Source organism: Sturnus vulgaris, chromosome 8 (genome assembly GCF_052056855.1).
Source record: "Sturnus vulgaris isolate bStuVul1 chromosome 8, bStuVul1.hap1, whole genome shotgun sequence".
Lineage (NCBI taxonomy): Eukaryota > Metazoa > Chordata > Aves > Passeriformes > Sturnidae > Sturnus > Sturnus vulgaris.
This window is the reverse complement of record NC_142250.1, coordinates 8,455,558-8,466,373: the sequence shown is the minus strand read 5'-3', so window position 1 is coordinate 8,466,373 and position 10,816 is coordinate 8,455,558. Positions and strand designations below refer to the sequence as shown.

Sequence of the window (10,816 nt, the reverse complement as noted above, 5' to 3'; positions counted from 1 at the left end):
AAAAAGAAGCTTGAGTTGATGGTAATAGGGCTCTTTGTGTAATTATCACAGGTTTAAAACTGGCTAAATGCCAGTGTACCCACAGAGAAATAATTTACTCATTCTTGTCTGCTATAGTTGAGCAGAGGAGGCGGAAAGAACAATTAAAAAAGAGTTCATGAGTAGAGGTAAAGATTGGGAGGAAACATTTTAAGGACAAAACAGGGTCAAAATTTAATTTAAAAGGTATAAAGAAAAATTTATTAACAGAAGTAAATTAGGATAATGAGAACTAAAATAAACCTTTAGAACACCTCCCCCCCTCCCTCCACCCCCAGCTCTTCTTTCCTTCTCACTGACACCGCAGGGAGACAAAACATGGGGTTTTCAGTCACTTTGTTACTTCCGAAAATAAAAAAAAAAAAAATCTTTCTTCAGTTTGCTTAGGCAGTTTCTTTTTCTATGCCATGGAAGATTTTCTATGGGAATTTCTAATAGTTCTCTGTGAACTTTTCCAATGTGGTTTAAATTTTCACGAGTAGCAGTCCTCCCCCAACCTGCTGCAAAATGAGTTCCTCCCATGGGCAAAGCAGTCTTCCCACAGCTGTTTTTTCATGGGCCATTTCGTTCATGGGGGTACAGTGTTTTAAGGATGAGCTGTTCTAGTATAAAAGCAAGGGCCCTCTTCCTCTGTCTCTGGCAGCAAGGTTTCTCTCTGTTCAAGCCTCTCACCAGATCATAGCTTCTCAGCATCCACACACTCCAGCATGAGCGCCTTTTTTTCATGGGCTGCGGGTAAAGTCTGCATGCCCCCATACACTTAATGAATTATAGGGTAACAGTTTGTTGCATTACAGTGTGCACTACAGCTTGCAGAAGAATTTCAGCTCCAAGGCCCAGAGCACCTCCTCCTCCCCCTCCCTCCTTTGCACCAACCTTAGTGTCACCATATTGTTTTCTTCGTGTGTTTTCACCTTTTCATTTTCTTTGACTCGTTAGAGAATTAGTGTCCATAGATTAATCTGTTCTCAAGTTACAACAATTGAAAAGTTTTTATAGAGTTCTGCGGCATTGAAAGGTTGATCTCATCTAGGCTCTGCATCGAGGAATTGCTCACTATGCCTTTCATTGCTGATCACATGGTTCCCACTGTCACTGTGCAAATTGCACCAGCCACTGTGGTGCCAGCTCCATTTAGCAGCTCTCTTCATGTGGGGTCCTGAAAAGCAGAAGCTGCTTCTGACACTTTTGCCTTTCTGTTTGTGGTGCAGCAGGCTAGAAGTGGCCAGGCAGGCAAATTCCATCACTGGCTATGCGAAGATGGCTTCTGGCTCTGGCCGCTTTTGGCCTCAGGGCCACTTCTGGCACTGGCTGTGGGGCCACTCCCGGTACCGGGATGGCACCCAGCAGCATGGCCCGGCAGCCCCACCAGGGAAGGGCCCAGCAATGCCCTCATCACCCCTTGGACATCAGAAAGAACAAGAGTTCCTGCAGGTTTGTCTTTCTTAAATATGTTATCATAGAGGCGTTACCAGCTTTTCTAATTGGCTTAGCAGTGTGCCTATTCTAACAGTGAGCCAGCAATTAGTTTTGCTAGGCAGGGAGGAAGCTTTTAGCAGCTCCTCAGAAAAAAATCACTTTCTGGCTTCTTCCCTTCTCATCAAAAATCAAGCTATGCAAAACCCACCATGGTAATCCCCTCATCTCATCTGCTCCACCTCACTTGCATGTGCTCCTCTGCCACTTGAGCAGCACTATTGCCTATTTATTACCCAGGAGCAATGTGCCAGGCAAGGTCTGACAGGAAGCAGGTCTTGACTGCTCTCCCTTCATCTCTGAAGCAGGCCTGCCTCACATCTCCCAGTCCCTAGGAGCATAGCAGCCACAAAAAAGGGGAAAGGCAAGATCCTGCTCCAGGCTCATCTCCTTGGTCTTGGCAGGCAACACACTCTGGCCTGGTACACATCAGGAGGTAAGGACAGCTTTTTTGGAGCAGCCATTGCTTGCTTAGTTGCAAAAAATGCTACTGATTACCACATTACCATCTAGTAATTGATTATTAACTTTGTAAGCTGAGGGAGCCACATCATGACTTAGGAATTACCTGCAAAGTTCTTCCCCCAGTCAGGACTTACTAAAACCTGCTCAGCCCAGCATATGAATTACCAGGTACAATTTGAAAAAAAAAGAGGGGGAAAGCAAAGCAAAGCACAGCAAGCATGCAACAACATTGTTGCGAGCTCAGATGATGTTAAATGAATTAATTCAATTCATTCTCAAATTTAATTGGCAAGATTTAATGGTTCACATTGAAAGCATGAATGACTATTTTGTTCTGTGAATGACTATAGTTTAGTGACTCGATGTCAGTGTATTTTGCCGAGGGTAAAACTTGCTATATGAATTATTCACTGCTGGGTGAATGAAATGAATGGGGGTCATGCTCATAGACAGGATGCCAGCTGTGGTTATTTGACATGACAGGGCACACTCAATGCTGACAAAGGACAATAGTTAATTTACAATGTGGTACTGGGGCTCAGTCATTCTCCTTAAGATCTTTATAGAAAGCATGGCACTTTTTGTCATGTACTCCACATTAAGATGGATTCTGTGTGCCAAAAAACACTGAAGCATAGCTCACTTTTAAAAATGTTCAGTAATTTAAAGGCAAAAAAAAAAATCTACCTTCCTGTCTTGTTTGGCTGAAACATTGCTCCAAAGAAGATGTATTTAAGAGCAACTTAAAAACAAATGAAGGAACACGTCTATATATCACTTGAGCATCTTGTCATAGATGCAGTAGTTGATAACTCTTAGGAACCTCTCTCTGATAGGAAATTATCTCTGGAAGCTTCTCACACAATGAGGTCTCAGACTGGGAATAATAGAGCTTTTACGTAAGCTTTTATTTCCAAAGCCCAGAGAGAGAACACACTGGACAAAGTTTCTGCACTAAACTATTTACAGTGAGCAATCAGAGCAGGACATTTTCCCAGTCTTCTTAAAAACCTGTTGCTTTAATACAAGATATTTGTAATCTGGAAAGACAGATTCAGTGCGATTCAGCTTGATGTGACAAATGGGCCACGAAAGTTTATTTATGCATACTAATGATACATTCATCTTCACTTTACACTTCTCAGCTGCGTGCTTATTGCAAACATCTGTGTTGCTGAAACGACTGGCATTACAACTCATTTATGTGGTTTAAAACTAGTAATGGATGAAAGCTGGGAGAGAGGGGAGGGACTGTGAATGGGCTGAATCAATGCCCTTGTGTGTATGGAAATAACTTCATTGGTAACTTCCAAACCAGCAGCATGGCACAAACCTTGTGTGCATTAGTATTGCTTTGAAAATACACCTATTTAGTATTTAGAAAAAGGCTAAAGGAAAGATAACTAAAAGGCAGCTTTGATTTTCCCTCCATGTCACATACTCCCTACCATCCAGTTGAGGGAGAGGTGTCACAGTATAGGCTGGCCTGTACGGGGCAGTTAATCTGACTACTGATTGGATAGGCAGCCTGGCTCAAAAGGCCAGCCCCCCAAAGAACAGAGATAGGACAAGATATAGAGACAGACAAGGATTTAATCCAATGAGTTCCAGCCCTGGCTGCAGACAGCTATTGGTCAGAGGGCTGGGCAGCCCAACCTGGGAACCAATCACAGACGCTTGCCCGGGAACATTGAAAGGGGTATAAAAAGCGAGGTCAGAACTCAATAAAGGCTTTTGTCACATAGATCACAGAGTGTGGGGTTTTTCTGTCTCGGATCCCACGCCGTTCGAACTCAACAGAGAGGCTGCTGTTTCATAAGCCAGTAGCTCCCTGGCTGTTGATCACCAGTAAAGCAGCTCAGTTCATAATGTCATCCCTAATTCAAGTATTTTCTTGCCTTATGCAAAAGTGGTACACTTTCTCTCAAACTATGATGTGCTGGAGACTGTGCCTACCTCTGAAATGAGCCTGCTTGGATTTGCCTTGTTTTCATCCCTCCTGACGCTGGATGATTTGGCATAAATCCTTCCTGAAACACAGCTCTCACATGGTTAAGAGTAACGGGATATTTCTCCTTGTGATGGAAATATTATAACAATGGGATATTTCTCCCTGGCTTCCAGAGCAATCAAGTATTTGCTTCTAGATCAGGTGGCATTTCTGCTTTGTAGCCGCATGTGAAGTATACAATGTCTTCACTCACATTTCTTAGGCATTTGGCTTCCCCATGGAGATCCTGGATACAAGTTAGTATACCAAAAAGGCTCTCAAGTGGTCTTCAGTCTTTCTGTCCTTGGACATCCAGGTATTATCATTATTTGACTGCCTCTGTTTATGCCATGAAATTGTGTACTCTTCATAGTTACATGGAACACCTCAGAGACCCTCTAGCTAGGCTGATGGACAACTGGCTGTGAGCAGCTAAAGCCTTTGCCATAAACCACTTCATATCTAAGCTCTTTAAGCTGTTTTGTGGCTGGCTTGGTTGATTGTCTCAGTATTTATAGTAAAATTAGCAGGTTTGTGTATTCATGTTAAGCTAGGAGAAGGTGAGAAGTCAATTTTGAACATGGTATATGATCTATCTCTCAGTGCCCATGTGCTACTCTGGCACAGCATTCACAGTAATGTACTGAGAACATGCACCACAAGCTAAGTAGTATAAAATAATCTCCAAAGACTTAGAAAAGCTTCCCACTCACACAATTCCTTGTCTCAAAAATCAATGGTCAAGAACCCTTCTTTAAGGCACTTCATTTCATTTTCTATTTCTTAATTGTTGCTAAAACTTCAGTACCAAACTATGGGCCAGGTCTGCACAAAGGAGCAATTACTTGAGCCACACAACATCATGCTAATCACAGCAGAAGCATCTGCCAGCTTACATACCTGTTTCATACCTGCCTCCCACTGATGGAGCCCCACTCCTCTTTGCTGTTTTTCTATTAGCACTGTATAAATCACTGAGAATCTTGGATAAACTTGGCAAGTGCATTTAAAATCCCAAGAGCTGCCCAACTGAGTTTGTGTTTTCACATGAGGGCACTGTGGAGATTGTTTTTGCACATTGTGGGTCAGCTCATAGTCAGGGGAGAGCTGAGTAGCCCACAGAAGCTACTCCAACAATTTCTTCCCTGCACTTCTGCTCCAGAGGCAGTGAGAGCCTTCTCTCAGGCTGGACTTGTGGCCATCTCAATTGCACACTTGCATTTTATATGACAGCATTATACTCTCATATACCATTATTAACTAAAACTACAAGAATATAGAAATAGATGTGTTGTTAGGAAAGGTGAAAAGTGGGAGCTCATTTTGCAGATACTGATTTCAGCTTAAACATACCTACTCAACCTAGACATCAACTGGCACATGGGGCTCACTGGCTCAGATCTAAGTTACAGTATTTCACTTGCCATTTCCTTGCACACTCTCCTCCGTGGGCACGGGAATGGAAGAGAGAGGAGTCCATTTCCACCAGAAATACCATTTCTCACCCTCTATCTACAACACTGGCAAGCACGGGAGCAGCAGGGTGGGTGCCTTTGTGTGCACCACCCCACAGGGAGAGGCAGGGCAAGAAGCATCACGCAGGGGGCACAGCAAGGGACTGCAGGGCACTTGCCACAGCCACGGCAGGGGCTCTGCTGCCTGTGGGGCCGGCTCCAGCCTGAGGAAAAGGGACATCAGGTGCTCCCTCCAATACTTATTCATCTGCAGGGATAAGGAGGGCAAGGGGGAATACAGGAAGAAAAACAGCCAAGTAAGAATGATGAGTAAAGTAATAAAAACAAATGCAAAGTAAAAAACCTAGCCCAGTTCCCTGTTTAATTTTGGTCACTGCATTCACCAAAAAGAGGCTGGATGGGGCAGCAAAGCAGAGCATGCAACTGTGCTCAGAGGACACATGAATGAAATCCTGTCTCACTGCCACCTTACTGAGATGCTCTGCAAACATGGCCCACTTCTAAAATAGCTAACAAAGGCTGCACATCGCAGCACTTATGCAATGGCACAAACAGAGGGTGCACAGGGAGAATTTGCTCCTCTTTAGCCCTTTCAAAAAGAAGAATCTGTGCCACTCTGAAGACCACAATAGCAAAGCTATTAACTTGAGCTATGCTTTCCAACCCCTGCTATGTTATTTTCAGGGCTGACTGCTGCAGACTGAAGAATAATTCCTAATTTTTCTCTCTTTCTGTAAGCTCGGAATGTTTATTTTGTGTAGACATCTGTCCAATTTCAGGTAATGTCACGTCTGGAATGTCTACATAAGTAGGTGTGTGGGATTATCACAAGGCAAAAGTAAACATTGTTACAGGAATTGTTTCTTAACGCTGAGGACTTTTCATGGAGATTTGTGCCTTGGTGTATGTGTGCTGTTGACAAAGATTTACTGCATTCAACGGATCTACGTTTTGTTAGTTTGTTACAATTTCTATCAGGAGTATAATCTGTCATGCACAGAAAATAGTTTTCATGGGGAAAAATGAGAGCTACAGAGCTCTTCACTGCTTTCTTTGTTGTCCTTCTTGTTTCAGGTACATTACCGATGAATAATATCCTACAACAAATTACAAAGATGGCAGTAATTGAACATGTTAAATATTGGTGATGCAGTGAGCCTCTGGATTGCTAAACAGTAATTCCACAGCACTGTCTCAAAGCAGAAGCACACTGAAGTATGCCATTCCTTGCTGCTTCCAACTCCTACTGATGCTGGTAAGTATCTACCTTCACAGCACAGTTGGATGAAATGTAAAGGAAAAGCTAAAATAGTGTACCTTACCATCCATGCATACTCAAGTGCCAATCAGCTAAAGGCCATCTGGGAACAGAAAGTCACAGCTATTATCTTCTTTCACAGTCCATACTGCAATTGTTGGGATGGGAGTTTTTGAAAACACACATGCAAAGTGCATCCTGTTACTTAACTTCAGGGTTTTTTTCACCATATTACAAAGGAACCCTGCCCTACCCATGCCTGGCTTCATCTGGCCTGTGCAGACGGAGAACATGAAAAAATTCTTTTCAGAAGTTTGCTGAATTGATAGACAAAACAAGCTCAGAGCAGATTGCTGTCTGCTTCACTCCAAGCACAATGCATGGGGAGGTGACAGCACCAGCCACTCACCCCACTGGCGTAGCTACAGCAAGTGATTCCTTGTAGCACTGGCTGGTGCCTCCTTGACTCCAGCTCATAGATCTGTTTGTCGAAAATCCAAGTCCAGCTACAATCACTGCAGTAGTACCAGGCACCAATGTGAGGATGAGATGAGATCTTTTCAAGTTTCCAATGGGCTAGGAAGTTCCTCTAAGTAATAAAGGATTGAATATCTGTGATGTCCTGTTTTATTCAATGGAGAGCTCACAGGATGACTGAATTAAAAACACAACACTCTGAGAATTCCTCCTCTTTGGTCCCTCTGTGACATTTACCTGTTAACTCTACTAATGCCTACATCCCCAAGGGAAAGATCCTGCTAAGCTGCAGACACACCTGGCTTTGGGCAGCATGTTCCTCAAGCAATCCGCAACAGAAGAGTTTGGCTTTAGCTGCTAGCAAAGCACTCCAAAACATGCCACTGCACTTCCTTATCCCAGCACTGTCTCTTTGGTTTGGACAAATGGCCCCCAGGAGTCTGGGCTGCGATTTTGTGTGTCCTACACCTGCTTTTATTTTAACTGTGATTACTGTGAAAGTAATCATTGTGCTATGCTGCTTAATAATAGAGCAGAAAAGCTTCTGGAGGTGCCAAAGCAAAGGTCCTGGGGCTGAAGTCATGTAGATGCACATAACACACACACATATCTGGTTATTCCTGTCACGAAGATTGTTGATCCACTTGTCTTTATAAAAGATGGGATGACTGGGAGAGTAGACTTTTACCTCACAAATGTCTTTATTTTACTTACTTGTCCCCAAGTGTCACAGGCCCCTTGGACAGCCATTACCCCCTCCTGCGCATCTGCCTAGAGCACAAATGCAAAAACAAACATTTTGGATACAGAGGCACTTCTCAAATTAATTTAGAGCCTGTTTTAACAGATGACTATGTCTATGGAGTCATGTATGTGGGAAACAGAGATACATATCACACTTTTGGAAGCTCAGAAAACTGATACTTCTAGGAATAAAAATTACCTATGTTTAAATACATTGCAGAATTTCTATTATCACCCTGTTTAGAAAATCCTAGTGCCTGAATTTCAATTCAGCTTTTCTACTAAGTACCATTTAAATGGCTAACTGAAAAAAATGTTCAATTACCTTCATGAATGAGGATATTCCATGGTATCTGTTGTACAGATGCACAGTATTGCAGAGGATTTTGTTTACACAGGCAATGGAAAGTTCGTTGGTTCATATACACAGCAAAAGTTTCAGCAATATTTCAGCTGTAAACACCAGTTGGTGAAGTTGTGCATCCGTCACTCAGTATAGTCTTTGGATGCAATGGTTTTGTTTAAGCACCTACAATCTCTCTTGGGCAAATCTACAAGCTAGATTTACATTATTTTATATTTAACAGTAAATGATTAGCTGTGAAGGGACATTTGCAAGTGTGAAAGCAAATGAAAGTGTGGGGGAGGAAGAAGGAGGGAAAATGATGAGTGTTTTACTAAAGATCTCAGCAAAATATTGTTTGTTACCAGACAGGATTTCTCACAATAAAATTATTCAAAGAGAAAGGACACATCAGGGAGGAAACGGATAGAACTGTGATCACAGGAGCAGAGCTCAAAGATGGAGTGGATTCAGACTATTCAGAAATATCACAGCATGGACTCTTCTAAAGATCATGGTCTGTTTTCCAACTGACACCCATGCATCAAAATACTGCCTGTATTTGGTGAAATCTAATAATCTAGTTATTGCCACTTGCAACTATTGGAGTCCAGAAGCTGAAATAATATTCGGTTAATTAAGCATTGGTTATCTCTGCAAACTCCTATCCCACTCTTGCCAATTTTAGAGTAAAATTTGAGGTCTGCAAGTATGGATGGATGACATTAAACTCTACTGCACTTCATATCCATAGGTGGAGATCAACTGTACTGAAAAGCTACTGAAATGGAAGAGCAAGTCTCTGGAAAAGCCTGAAAGGGAAAAATCAGCCAGTAATGTTTTCTACTATAAAGGAGGGATGTGACAAAAGAAAAAAGTTTGAATGTCACATGGGTTGAGACTTGCAGAAGGTGGGGAAAAGTATTCTCCGAAGGATGTACTTTTGGAATTGCTGTGGGAAATCTCTCTGCAGGCAGATCTTGCTGTGGGGGAAGCTCACACCCTGCCGTGAGGGAGGACTGGCCCATTTGGAGCTTAGGATAAACATTTGGCAGGAAAGCAAGCTCCATCAAGGATCTGTATCAGGACTGGGCATGTCAGTCCTGAAAAGATTAACACATATGCTAAGCTTTCTGCACATGAACGTTCCCACTCTAATTCATGGGTGTAAACATATGCGTGTGTGTAGAATCAGGACCCCATTGCCTTTCTTCTCTAGATCACATTGAAGTTTTTCTGACTGTACCATGCAGGAAGGGTTTTCAGCAGAAGTAAACAGCTTCTGCTACAGGCCAGAGTGCTTTGAGTCCAGCACATAGTCAGAAATATGACTGGTCCATGTGGGTTATTGTCACAAGATTCCCTCAACATAAGTGCCCCTGATAATTAGGAATTCTTTCATTTTTTTAAATTCAATTTTTTGATTGCTGCTAAAGTTGTTTCTCTTCTGCTTGAATGTAGCTTTATATCATGGAGAACTTCCTTCATCTAAATTCAGCTATACATTAGCTTGTGGCATATGGGAACCATGTAAAACTAATCTGAATAATTATTTATTTTATTACAGTTTTGTCCAAATTACTTAAGATTGTTCACACTTTCAAGGGAATTTTTGCCTACATATTCCTTAGTAAGCCCAGTTCACTAAAGATTTGATCAGATTTATACCATTATCATGTCCTTGTCAAGGGAATTCAGGATATTTTTTATCAATGGATCATTACATGTGTTATGGGCTTTTTATTAGTATTCTTCCAATTGTGACAATAACTTGTTGAACCCCATTTTATTATAGCCCATTTGATCTGCTGATGAGCTGATGGAACTTGAATTTTGAAGCAAAATTGTCAAATCAGGTGTAGTCAGAGTAGTCAGTTCTTCAAGCACTGAGTCTTCATATTCAGACCAAATATTTTTGTAGCTCACCAACAACTTTCCTTTATAGAAGGACAATTTGTGTGCTATCTGACCAATGTGTTGTTTGCAATCACAAGCAGGAAAGCTGCTTGATGTATGGCAGGAATTAGTCTTTCTGGGTCTTAGCTGACAGCCTTAACCAAGAGCATTTCTCCTACGCTGGGAAACTGAAGTCTCTACACCAATTACTGCTGCCTTTTTACAGGCAAGGATTAGGGGGGGGAACAACTTTGAGGATTGGATTCTACAGATGATTTAGTTGAATCGTAAGTAAATCAAAAGGAAAGATGAAAAGAATTCCTGGGAAAGTATTTATAAACCCATGGGACTGAATGACTAGCATCAGAGATTGCTAACAGAACTAGTAGAGGAGGTGTGATACCTTGAGCAATGATTTTTGAAAGTTCATGGAGAACAGATGAGGTGCCAGAGGATTTCAGAGCCACAAAATACAGCACTCAATTGAGTTATAAAATGGGGCATCCAGGAATTTACTAAGCAATTAATTTAACTTCAATAGCAAGTAAACTATGTAAGGAGTCATAAAGGAGCCATTATGAATTCTTACAGCAATCGAGAATAATAAATAATTGTGTGGGAAGGGGCTTTAAGAGGTCATCTAGTAATCTCAT

The 10,816-nt window shown here is 41.9% G+C and overlaps 1 long non-coding RNA gene across 2 annotated transcripts in view; it reads right to left on the bottom strand.

Annotated features, from left to right (window-relative positions):
* Nucleotides 1–217: 217 nt before the first annotated feature.
* LOC106856755 (uncharacterized) overlaps nucleotides 218–10,816 on the bottom strand; it is a 109,485-nt gene continuing 98,886 nt past the window's right edge. Inside the window, exons 8-9 of one of the 2 annotated variants that reach the window (XR_015805088.1) lie at nucleotides 7,895–7,951; nucleotides 218–1,198 (exon numbers count right to left, since the gene is read on the bottom strand). This is a non-coding gene — a long non-coding RNA (uncharacterized LOC106856755). Of the gene's footprint in view, nucleotides 7,952–10,816 lie in introns of both variants that reach the window. The other variant, XR_015805087.1, reaches the window with a different exon arrangement.